Genomic DNA, 13,681 nt, shown 5'->3' with positions numbered 1-13,681 from the left:
TAAAAGAAGCAAAAGAGAAGAAAATACTTAAAATAAAGGATTGGGTGGAGAAAATGAGAAGCAAAGAACCAATAAGAGAAGCTCTAACAAAAACAACTTGGTTTAACTGTATACAGCTGGAGCAACGGACAAAGAAGTGGTTAAGGGAAAACAAGAACTGCAAAGAATATACAAAATTTGAAAAAAATGATTATAAAAAGAGGAGATAAAGAAGAAAATACAGCTATAAAGGGGGAAATTAGTAGAAATGGAGGATCAGGAGTGTAAGGCTTGGGTCTCTACCCCACACTAGATGATTCCGGCAGTTAATAACAGTATTTAAGTTTTATTGGTTCAACAAAAGCCCGGTTGGAGCTCCGTTAATTTCAGTCTCCCTCAGATGACACAGTTGCTGGAAATGAGCTCCGCCTCCTTTCCCCCTAACAGGAAAACCACCACCTTCTTTTCCTGTCAGTTTCACGCTTCTCGGCTAATCTTGTGAGTCTACGAGATGGGGGGGGGGTTGCGCATGCACACACAAACACACAAACACACACACCATTTCTGTGTCTGTGTCACTATCTGAGCTTTGCAGCTGAATTCCTGCTCTCTGTGTCTCTCCTCTTTCTCTCTGTGTACAAAGGTCAAATTCCTGTGGCTAACTGCTTCTTCCCCTGCTGCATCTGTCTCTTCTCTGCCTGTCAGAAAGTCCAGTTCTCTGACAAAGAAGATCAATTAAAAGTGATGTGGGGAAAGGAGACAACAGGGCAGATAGAAAGTCACAGCCAGGGAGAAACGTACATTGAAAATGCTGTCCATAAAAATAAAAGAAAATTATTATAAATTAGTTTGGAGATGGTATTTAACACCAGTCAGATTAAATTAAATAAACAAGGAATATTGGGTGTTATGTTGGAAGGGATGCCAGGAAACGGAATTCTGTTCACATGCAGTGGGGCTGTAAAAATGTGCATTTTGGGGGGGGCAAAGTATGTTTAAGGTTACTGGGTTAAAGCTGATCGAACGTCTAGAGGTAGCATTATAATTGTCAATTTACAATGGGGTGGAAGGGGTATGCCAGTTATTCTTTTCTTAGTCCCTGCAGATTTTATTCCATGCAGATCAATACCCGCTTTTGGCGGGGGCTTCTCTTTACCTCCCTGTTGTGGATCCAATTGATATATTCTTCATAAATATATATATATATATATATTTAAATTACCTTGTCCAAATTGGTCTGATTTCCTTTTACTTTTAGAGAAGTTGCTGCTTCAATGGTGGCACTTGAGGCGTTTTGCTGGGAGATCTCGATAACACAGTGTCGCGGGCCCTTCGCCCTGTACAGCCCACCCCCGGACGTTTTACGGTCTATGAGTGCTGCACCAACGACAAACAGTCCCCAGCTGCAGCCCTTCAGACTACTAGCTGGATCCTGCTTACTTCATTCACCACAGACGAGGATATTGTGAACTAAAAAGATGTTTATTGCGTACAAAGCTTGTGGTTGCTGATAAATAAAAGGTTGTTCAATAAGCTTATAACAGTTGTCCTATACCGGCCTAATACCTCTAAATGTTACCGGCCTAATACCTCTAATAGTTAACTAAATATCAATAACAACGCGTTTCACAATCTCTTTATCCTCTCTGCTAACATCCACCTAAGACTCTAAACTCCCAGCTCTATCTCTTGACTCACACTTCAACTTCAACTCCCCGCACTCAACTCTAACTCCTCCTGCCCATACTTCAACTGCCTTACTGTCCACTGGGAGGGGTGTTTTATACCCAGGCTAAGCCCGCCCCTGAGGGTTCTAACTGTCAGAAAAAATTAACCCCTACCTGGCATAGGGCTAGTTCTCCACATACCTCCCTCCTTTTTAGGTTTGTATCAGAGGAGTTACTAGCCAAAGTATCCCTCTGATACAAACAACATTTTTAAACATTAATATAGACATTACATAAACAAATATTTTATAACTCTTACCTATATTACCTAACTATGGCATAATATTACATCTTCAGTAAAAGTACATATAGTTGTGAACATTATATACACTAGTTCATGCAGCATTAGGCCTTTATTGCAAGAAAAGTCGTAACTGTCCATTTTAACCTTTGTCTTTGGGTCTTCGTGATAAGGCGTCTGCGATGATGTTTAGGATCCTTTCACGCTCCTTATCGTCCTTACCCGTCGCAAGAAGTATCTTTCTCTGGGCACCAGTCTTTTCTCTGCCATACGTGATGGGATGTAAGCTGTCTTCCTCGGCCAGATGACACAATCCCATGCCGATCCCTGCACTCGAGGCGTCTGTAACGATTGTGGATCCCAAGCTGGGTAGAGTCCTTGTTTCTCAGGGCCAAAAGCTCTCTTAGTTCAACCTCTCCCTCCTTCAGGATCTCTGTTAAATGTTTAAGCTCGCGGACTTGTACACACATCTCCATGTCATCATAAGCTGCATATAAACTGGTTGTCTGGCTTTTAAATGCACTGGGAACTATTTTCAGAAGTTTGTGGATATCTTCTTTTTTAGTCAGCTTGCTGAAGCTTTCTAGACAAGCGTGATCACTTAATGAAAGTAGGCTAAAAAGCTCTGATTGCTTATTGCTCATAGCAATCTCCCTTGTTGTCAGTTCATCTTTGGTCTGTATTGATTTATCAGTTCCCACTTCGAGCAATTTTAAGACTACTTTTGTATGCCTTTGACGTGGAAGTCCTGTTAATGCTGTGTAACCACATTCATTTTGGACATTTATTTGTGTTGCATGAGCAGCAGGGTACCCATCCTCCCACCACACAATCTCTAGTGTAGGAAACACTTTCACTTTCATAGAAAGTCGATGGGACCCCATGCCAGTTATAACTTCCAGTACGTCTTTCTTTCTTTCTTTCCAACTGATGAATGGTTTATTATAAATTTGACTAGTTGTTCTAACTGATCTCACAGATAGGTCACTGGTCACATTGCAGGTAGACACTCCTTTACCAATATCACAGGCTTTTTCAATAACGTGACTACTGTAGTCTAGATTGGGTTCATGGTTTAGGGACTTGATTGGGTTTATCATATTCACATGCATGACCCGCCTCCCTTCACCGTATTGAATTATATCGTTTACATCATTCATTTTTGAAATGATCTTAAAAGGACCTTCCCAGGTCAGTTGTAACTTGTCCCCTTTTACTGGTCTGATTAATAAAATATCCTGTCCTGGCTCAAAAGATCTCACACGTGCTTTCGTTTTATCTTGCCCATGTCCTTGTAATTGGCAAGTATGGCACGTTCGACAAAATAACTTTAGTTGCTTGCCCATCCCAGGCCAAAAGAAATTTTGGGACACCCTTTGTTTGGTTCTGGTGATTCCCAAGTGACCTCCAAAGATACTGCCATGTGCATGTTGTATTATCTTGGTTCTAAATTCAGTAGGTACTATCAGTTGCCTGTGGATTTCATTACCCCCTCTATTAGGCTTTAAAAGAATCTCTCTGTATAGCAACCCATTGTTGACTATAAACCGCTCCGGGCTTTCCGGGGTTAATACTGTATTCAAGGCTGTGGCTTGAAAATATTTCTGTAAATCTGTATCTAGTTTCTGCTTGGCTGCAAAACTAGCTGCTTGACTATTTGTAACTGGCATTATACTTGTATCTTGTGTCAGTTCCACAATTGTATCAGGCCTTTCCTCCTGAGGTAACTGTCGCAGTTTTTGTGCCCTAGTTATCACAAATGCACTCTGTACATGGTCAAGTAGATCCCACCCAATTAACATTGGAGCTGGGATTTCTGGTGAAACTGCTACTTGCCATTTTCCAGACCATTGTTTATATGTCAGATTAACTAATGCGACTGGCAAGATTTCTGGCTGTTTTGATATTCCTTTTAAACTGATTGTTTTGCCTTTAATAAAGTCTTCTGGCTTTAATAAATCAGGATGTACAATACTAATCTGAGACCCGGTGTCTTTTAAGCCTTTATATGGTTTACCATTCACCCAAATTTCTTCTCCTGTTTTGTGTAATAGCATGTCATCTTGTTGAATTATATAGCACCTCACAACTTGGGCCTCTGGTATCTGCTGAGCCTCTGACTGGGCCTCGGTTGCCGTGGCAACCACGTTGGCAGTTGGCTCTGTCTCCACAGTTTGGACACAATATGTCTGCTTCTGAGGGATATTATTTGCACTCTTAGTTCTGAGTTCAGTTCTACAGTCCAATTGTCTATGGCCTTTTCTCCCACATTGCCAACAGGTTAATTCAGGTCTTTTACCCTCACTATATTTATTTACTTTTCCCTCAGTCCCCCCCGTTGTCATAGGCGTGTTATGGGGAACATTTGCATTGGCGGGAAAAATTTTCTTGGCAGTTTCTGTGGTAAACTTTGTGGGCTGTTGCATTCTCTTAAACTTATTTGTTTCCCACTGTTTGTCCTTATATTTTGGGGCATCATAAGCGTGTTCTCGGATTTCATTTATTTCATCTGCCAGATTAGCAGCTTCCAGGATGGTTTTAGGTCGTCTTTCTTTAATTAAATACTTCAGATGACTATTAATCGTGTCATAAAATTGTTCTAATGCGATCACCTCTTTTATTTTTGCCACAGAATCGGCACCCTCCTGTTCTAGCCACTTGTTTAAATAATTTGTTGTTTTAGCTCCTAATTGAGCGAATGTTTCCTCACGCACCTTTTTTATTGTTCTAAACTTTTGTCTCAGTTGCTCTGCAGTAATTCCGAATCTGACATAAACCAACTGTTTAAATGCTTCAAAATCTTTAGATTGATCAGATGGCATTTGAGAATAAATCTCTGTTAATGTTCCACTAATACGCGCTCTCAGTATTTGCATTTTCTCCTCATCTTTTACTTCAAAATCTTCGCAAGCCCTCTCAAAAGAAATGATGAACGCTTCAGGATCGTCTTTATCTCTGAAGTCAGGGAATCTTTTTAAATCCACCCTGCTAGGATTTTGTGTGGAACTATTGTTGATGTTTCTATTATCTACAGCTGATAATTCAAGTCTTTTCATTTCTAATAAATATTCTCTTTCCTCCCGTTCTCTTTCTCTCTCAATAGCTAAGGTCATTTCTTTCTCTTTCAGTTCTCTCTCTTTTGCCTCAGCTTGTAACTTTAATTCTCTCTCTTTTGCCTCAGCTTGTAACTTTAATTCTCTCTCTTTTGCCTCAATAGTTAATATCATTTCCTTCTCTTTTAGTGCTCTTGCCTCTCTCTCTCTTTCAATATTTAAGGTCATTTCTTTCTCCTTTGCCTCAGCTTGTAGCTTCGCTAGTTCGATTTTTAAATTATATTCCTTCTCAAGTTTCCATTTCTCAAATTCCTCTGAGGCTTTAAAACTCGTCCCCTCAGTAGGATTTTTGTTAACTGTTTCAGTACTGGTTTCCTCAATCTGGGAAACCCCATTTTCTTCTTCAGAGCTTTCTACTTGTGAGTCCCTAAGAGCTGTTTTAGTCTTTCTAGGTGGCATTTTCTATTTATTTGGTGGTATTATTTCTGTACTTAAATCAAGGATGTTTCAGTTAAACTATTTCTTCAGGCTCAGTTTCCACAGTTTAGGTCCAAAGTCACGCCTAAAGTTACCTCAGTGCACTTTGTCCAGCGTACTTTTCCGACCTCTCACTATAAACCTTTCTGCCTGAAATAGTTTCAAACGCAAAGTATCTTTGTAACTCTCTCACAATCTCACAGTCTTAGGCGCTATCACACCACACCCTAGGGCCAGGTAATTCCTCTCTGAATTCCCCTTCTCCCTTTCCAGGTGTATGCGATCCCCCTTCCTGACTAGATTGTAGAGTCTCACAGAAGTTTGCTTAAATCCTCTTTAAGCCTCACACTTCACACAATGCGTCACCCTTAAATCCTTCTTGTACCTTGGCACTTCTTGCCAACACTTTAGATCTTTGATCTCAATGTGACCACCACTTTATGACAATCTTTCGTCCCGACGCTGCCACCACTTTAATGTTGCGGGCCCTTCGCCCTGTACAGCCCACCCCCGGACGTTTTACGGTCTATGAGTGCTGCACCAACGACAAACAGTCCCCAGCTGCAGCCCTTCAGACTACTAGCTGGATCCTGCTTACTTCATTCACCACAGACGAGGATATTGTGAACTAAAAAGATGTTTATTGCGTACAAAGCTTGTGGTTGCTGATAAATAAAAGGTTGTTCAATAAGCTTATAACAGTTGTCCTATACCGGCCTAATACCTCTAAATGTTACCGGCCTAATACCTCTAATAGTTAACTAAATATCAATAACAACGCGTTTCACAATCTCTTTATCCTCTCTGCTAACATCCACCTAAGACTCTAAACTCCCAGCTCTATCTCTTGACTCACACTTCAACTTCAACTCCCCGCACTCAACTCTAACTCCTCCTGCCCATACTTCAACTGCCTTACTGTCCACTGGGAGGGGTGTTTTATACCCAGGCTAAGCCCGCCCCTGAGGGTTCTAACTGTCAGAAAAAATTAACCCCTACCTGGCATAGGGCTAGTTCTCCACACACAGTGTCTCTGCGTTCAATATTGGAGCTTCTGCGGCCCCCTTCGGAGCTTTGGAGACTCCTGGAGAGCGTTCTCAGACACCACTAGCAACTAAAAATTTTCTTTGGTGAATATATGTCACATTACAAAACAGCATAGTGAATATATAAAGAGAAAGAGAAAACAAAGGCTTCTCTCTACCACATTCCAATCCAATTACGATTAAAATCATCTCCAGATTGAGACCTTGGCACTCAGTACCTGGTTCATTCAGCAGCAGGTTAACTTGTCTCCTTCTTCCAGATTATGCCTGTTTCTTAAGTCCGAATTCTGATATATCTTAAAAAACAAAAGGATATCTGCGCATGGTGACCACAGTGGAGAGTTTCTGATGCATGCAGTGCATTCTGTAGGAGCGGAAGGCAGGTACTGAGCGATCTGGGACCCGGGGGGGGATTGCAATGTTAATTACTCTCAAATTATCCTTAATTGGCTGCATGCCCTTAGTCCGCTCTGGTGAAAACCATTGTTCACCATGGCGGTAAAAAACTGGAAGTCCACAATCTATTCATAACAATACATTTCAAACAAAATCAAAAGTTACACTACACCAGGGGTCTGCAACCTTTAAGACAAAAAGAGCCACTTGGATCCGTTTCCAAAGGGAAAAACAACAACTGGGAGCCGCAAAACCATTGCGACATTTAAAACAAATATAACGCTGCATATATTGTTTCTTACCTTAATGCAATAATAATAAACTAGTGGTTTAAGCCCATTAAAATAATGGGCGCTTGAACATATGTGGTAAACATGCATGCTTACTCAGGAGTAAACAATGGGACTTAACTGCAGGTAAGCATACATGGGATTTTCTATCATGCTGGAGCCCCCACTGTGTCACTTATGCTTGAAAGGGGATAGGACACATCCCTGAAATAAGAAGATTGACCTTTGTGTTTCATTTGGCAGTTTGTAGATGGTGGCTGTGATTTATGGTGAGTGGGCTGTATATTAGGCTGTTTAAGTTGGAATATGGTGGATGGATATAGTTGGTTACCAGAGGTTAAACATTAAGTACCTTAGCTTTTGGGTTGGATGAGTTATGAATAGTGTAGAATGTGGAATGTTGGATGTTCGCAGGGAGGTTGGGGGTGGCTATGAATGTATAGGAATCAGCTGCAACTGTTGAGGTAACCCTTCCTATATATAATTTGCATATAAGGGCTTGTTTGCCTGTCTTAAAGGTGCACAGTCTTAAGAACACAGGCTATTGATGTTTTCAGTTTCAGTATTAGAAACACAGGAAACGGGTATGATGAGCAGCAGTATTGATTCATAAATTAGCAGGACCTACAAATAACTACAGCGCAAGCCTCACACAATTGGTAGTAGCTGTTTCCTATAAATCGGTCTCCCCCCGTCAAATGCCCATGTCTGAGGGGTTATTGCCCCCTCCCCCCCAGCCAAGCCACCCCCCTTACTACATGCTTTGCTCCCCCAATAAGCAGAGAAAGAGGAGGGAGGGGAAACCCCACCAGCATCCACCCACACCACCCAGCCTGAAGGGGAACCATCTTTGCCCCCCACCCCACCCCCTGTTGCTGTGTGTAAAAGGAGACTGCACGGGGGGGGAGAAGTACGGGCAAACAAACCTCCAAGAAACCCAGCAGCTGCCACTCGCCTTGCCTCGCACGCCTGCGTAGACCCTCCCACTCCGCCCGGCACGCTGCAGAAAACCTCCTGCAGAAAAGCCAAGCGCACGCCCGGCAGGCAGTTAAAAAAAGAAAATCGGGACTTCTGTGGATATATAGGCGACCTAAGCAGACCTAAGGCTGCTCCGACGAATCCCCGCCGTTCACTCCCGCTGCAGGGGGCAGCTGGGGCTGTTGCTCTGCGGGCGCTACAGCTGGGATGGTGCTGCCGCCTGCCGGGTTCTCCATGGGGTGAAAGCGGGTGACTGAGCCTGGGGAAGTTGGCGAAGGGAGCCCCTGCCCTCAGGGCGCGAAGGAGGGAGGAAGTCTCATCCTGCCAGGCCAAAACAAACTTCGCCGCCGCGCCGGAGGTGGGAGAAGAGAGATGAAAAGGTCGGCGATGCCTTTCTCCCGTCAGCGCGGCTCACCTCGAGTGCAGGAAAGCTGCCCGGAAAGCTTCCCGCAGGGTTGCTGGAAGCGCCTGGCACGTGGGCCGGTTCTTGACCCCCTGCCGATAACCATTTAATTATTATTGAAAGGGCATTGAAAGGGGGCATGCTGGAGCCGCGGGAAACCTGTCAGAGAGCCGCATGCAGCTCCAGAGCCGCAGGTTGCCGACCCCCGCACTACACCTTTATCCGCTGCCATAATACCACAGAACAATCACTCCAATTCTCAGTCTCCCATCACTGCCAAGAAATCTCTCCCTCTCTGCTCACTTCCACAATAAGTTTGAGAATTCACTGTCCCAAGGGAGGGAAGTAATTCATGGCTCTTGATCATAAAACCTATAGGTCTGGGGCAGCTCATGAATCATGGCTTCTGTGGCAATCATGAGACTGTCTCAGTAAATTAAGGGCCCATTAGGCAGGGCATACCCTGGTTCAGATTCCTGCAAGGGAGTGGGAAGGCAGAAATCCCACATCATTGTTTTCCCAGTGGAATTTCCTGAAATTGATGCTCAAGTACAGCTGAAGGAAGTTTATTCAAACTCGCGAAAGTGTAAGCGCATCTGTATTTTGGAATTGTTAAATTTCGCAAATAGGGTGCCAAAATGACTAGGTGGAAAATAATCATACCATGGACAAATTTCCTTATTGTGGCCAAATTATTCTGTTGCTCAATTAGGTGCTGTCTAATTTAATTATTTACTTTACTGAAGCCCAGTGCTAATAACTGTTGTGATGATAAACCAGAAAAGGAAAGCTTTTGGTTGACAATTTTAGTCCAAGCACTCTCATGACAATTTTGCAATACTAAGTGGGGTTTAAATTTAGGCAAAGCCAATAATTAAATGTCATACACCAAATCTGTAATTCAGCTGAGGGGAGACTAGCGTCTAAGCGCAATGAAGCATTTGGAACACAGGATGGAACAGAAAAAAAATTGCCTTAGGAACGTAGGTTGAACAGTTTCTGTAGATCGAAGGTGAGTGCCTGTCCAAATCTGAACCCATATCATAACTGTGGTAGCAGTTTAGCTTTAAACAGTTTAAGTGCTGAGGGTATGTGATTGCCACCTTTTGTATGTCAAAAGCATGTTAGAATTTTGGCGCTTTGAGATGCTTTTTCCTTTGCATATTTCTGATGTGCTCCTCATGACCCTGCTGACTGAAAAATAGGGCAAAGGTATTTAAAGACTTTAACTTGTTCAATCAACTCATTATTGATATACCATCTATGGGTCCTATACTTTCCTGAAAACACAATGACTTTTGTTTTCTTGTATTTCACAGCCAGGTGTTCTCTTTGGTAGGAACCTGAGAATGCCCTCATCAATCTTTTTAGGCCCACTTTTGTTTGAGATAGAAGCACCGCTTCATCTGTGCATAATAATATGGAGATGGCTTTTGTGGCCAATTTAGGGGCATGATAACTCTGGAGATGTTAAACTCTGGACAATATCATTTGTATATAAATTAAGCAATGCCTGAGCTAGGATGCAACCTTGCTTAACTCCCTTTGTGGCTGGTACGGATCCTGTGAGCTGCCCATTTATAGAGCAACACACCTTCAGAACCGTGTTTTTATATAGACATTTAATCAAGAACAATAATCTTTTACAGTGGTACCTCGCAAGACTAAATTAATTCATTCCGCAAGTCTTTTCGTTTTGTGGAAATTTCGTCTTGCGAAGCACGGTTTCCCATAGGAATGCATTGAAATTTAATTAATGTGTTCCTATGGGAAAAAAGTTGGGGCTTGTTGCCAGCAGCAGCAGGGGGGGGTTGGGCCTGGCTGGGCCCAGCTGGAGCCTCCTGCCGCCTGCACCGAGCGAGCAGGGAGAGCAAGCGGTGAGAGCGATTGGCGAGCGGGGAGAGCGCCCCCTCGCCACGGACCCATCTCAAGACCGAGCCACAGCCAAGAAGGGCGGCGAGAGCGGTGAGTGAGTGGCAGCAGCAGGATGAAGCTGGGTGTGGGGAGCAGGGGCCGCAGTCAGGGAGAAGCCGAGGCAAAAATTGGCGCCGGACCTACCTCCTCCCTCCCAGAGCGGTGAGTGTTTGGGGTTTGCGGGGAGCCGAGGGCAGGCTTGGCTGCTCCACCTTGGCACTTGTGAGCCTCGGCGGTGGGAGGAGGCGAGCTGCCGCTTTAGGTTCCCGCTGCCGCTGCCGCTCTCCTTGCAGCAGCAGGTTCCGGCTTCTTCTTACAGTGGTACCGCGCAAGACGAATGCTTCGTTTTGCGAGTCACAGCCATAGAAAATTTCATTTTGTGAGTCACCTAAAAAATCGCAAACCCTTTCATCTAGCGGGTTTTTCATTTTGCGAGGCATTCGTTTTGCCAGGTACCACTGTATCTATATTTAAAAGAGTTGGTGCAAATTCCTGTGGTTGCCGGAACACATAAATTAAACAACCTTGCCTTTGGTAAGAGGAATTTTAAGAAGAACAAAAGAAATAAGGCCTATATTATGAATAAAACTCCTTGGTGGTTGTCACCATTAGAATCCCAGTCTGGACATAGGGGGAATATGGGAAATAACTGGTTACAAAGAAAGACCTGGTGGAAAGGAAAAATGGACATCCCGAAATTAAAAATTTTGAGGAGTTAAGACAAAGAGGTATGAGCTGGCTTGAATATTATCAAATCAAAACAACATTTGATACAGATAAAAAATGAGGGGTTTTGAAGAAGAAGCATCGATCTGGGAGAAAGAAATATTATTTAGCAACCATAGAAATATTTCTAAAATATACAAATTGGGAACAGGAGGTTATGCAAGGAATGAAGAAAAAAGTAAAGCTATAAAGAGATGGGAACAAGATCTAGGACATGAAATAGAATATGCGAAATGGGAAAAAGTATGGGCTAAAACGATCAACTTTACAGCATGTTATTTAATCAAAGAAAATCTGATGAAAATGCTCCATAGATGGTACCTATCTCCAGAAAGGTTAGCTAAAATAAACAAAAACAATCAAAACAAATGTTGGAAATGTCAAAAAGAAAAAGGATCCTTCTATCATATGTGGTGGGTATGCCCAGAAATTGTAAAATACTGGAACAGGGTGCATGAAGAATTGAAAAAAATATTTAAGATCAATATTAATATGACCCCTGAAGCATATTTACTAGGGATATTAAATGAGGAGATACCGAAGGATAAAACCACTGTCTATTTATACGCCACGGCCGCGGCAAGAACAGTGCTGGCAAGATATTGGAAAGAGAAACTTGTACCCTCCTGGGAAGAATGGCTCTGTAAAGTATGTGAATATTTAGAACTGGCAAAATTAACAGATACAGTAAGAGGTAAACCCAGAAGTTTAGTTAAAAATGAGTGGGAATGTTTGAACAAATACCTTAAAAAACAAGGATCAAAATCGACAATCTGGTTAAGTTTAGAGTGGAAGAAATTTGTGAAGAAAGGAAAGAAAGTAGGAAGATTTATTTTGAATTAAAATTAAGAAAGATGAAAGATAGGAAAAAGATTTAAAACAGACGGAAGGATGAATCTGAAGCAAAGTACTGTATGGAAGGTGGAAGTCACTGTATAGACTATTTGTGTAGAACTGCAGCAATGCAGGGAGGAATATAGGAAAGGAAAAAAGTTGAATAATGTATAATTAGAATTAACTATTGTTTTTTGTTTCCTCTGCTTGTGTCTCTCTTGCATTGGAAGAAGCTACTTACGTGACTATACACTTAGTCTTACCCTTTTTTTCCTTCTCTTTTTTCTTTATTTTTTTCCCTTTCTCCTTTTCAACTTTTTGTGGTTTCTATTTTTGTTATTTTTGTTTTTGTTTGTTTGTTTGTTTGTTTTTTATCTTTTGCGGTTGTTGTTATTCCTTCGTATTTGTACCTACGAAAGGTTTTTAAATTTGTTGTGAAATTGTTAAATCTAAATAAAGTTCATATTTAATTAAAAAAAAAGAACAAAAGAGAGGGAGAGAAGCAAGCAAAGCTACTTCCGTCATGTAATTGAAAGGGAATATGTGGAGCTCTGATACGCCCGTCTTGCCAATATATTATTGTGTGCTCCAAACCACTGAACCTCTTGGGCTTGCTGATCTGAAGGTCAGCAGTTCGAATCCACACAACGGGATGAGCTGCCGTTGCACTGTCTCAGCTTCTACCAACCTAGCAGTTCGAAAACACACCAGTGCAAGTAGATAAATAGTACCGCTGTGGCAGGAAGGTAAGCAGTGCTTCTGTTAAGTTGTGGGTGGACACAACAGACGACACAGCGATTTCCAAAACAGCTCTTGTTTTATTGCAGGCTGGAACAGAACTGAGCTGGAGGCCTCAGCCACCAGCTTATATAGAGCTCAGCTACAATGTAACAGTAACAACATTCTGCAGCTAACCAATCCCTGAGTGTCAGTTTCTAATCCTTCATTTGCATAAGCTGACCTGAGTGAAAACCTCAGCAGAATAAACTATATACACACACCCCTGGTGGCCAAGGTGAGAACTTCAATACATAACACCCCTCCCCACCGAGATAAGGCATTAGGTTACAAGCATAGTGGTTCCATTATATACAGCAATATTCATTAAAACACATAGCATAACAGTTCAATTTACGATGCAGCATTATGTGTGCAAATTGTGTGTAACATAGTCTTTTAGATATGCTGGGCGTTTGGGAACCCTACCTGACCGCCGTGGGCCAGTATCAGAGCCCGGTTGGCTGCCCGAGTCCCGTTGCGACTGCTGTGCTACCACTGGTGTCGTTGGGCCTGAGGTCTCCGGCTCCGCTGCTGTTGGAAGGCCTGTCACGATCGGACTTGGTGGACACTCAGGCAAGGCGGTGGTCGGCGTCTCAAGGGAGTCAGGCAAAACCCCTGCAGTGGCTCGGCTTGGCCCCATGTCCGCAGTTTGTGAAGGGGGTGTAGATGGAGCCTCGCCTTCCAATGGTGTCGGTTCTAGAGCTGAGGCTGCCGTTGAGGGTACTGCGGTATCGTCCAAAGTTCCAACCCGGCGCCTCAGTTGGTCTATGTGCCGGCGCCACAAACGCCCGTCCTCAAGTGCCACCTGATATGAGCGGGGCCCAGTGACTCCCACTA

The sequence above is a fragment of the Lacerta agilis genome, chromosome 7 (assembly GCF_009819535.1).
Source record: "Lacerta agilis isolate rLacAgi1 chromosome 7, rLacAgi1.pri, whole genome shotgun sequence".
Lineage (NCBI taxonomy): Eukaryota > Metazoa > Chordata > Lepidosauria > Squamata > Lacertidae > Lacerta > Lacerta agilis.
The sequence above is the reverse complement of the archived record's forward strand: the minus strand, read 5'-3'. Positions refer to the sequence as shown.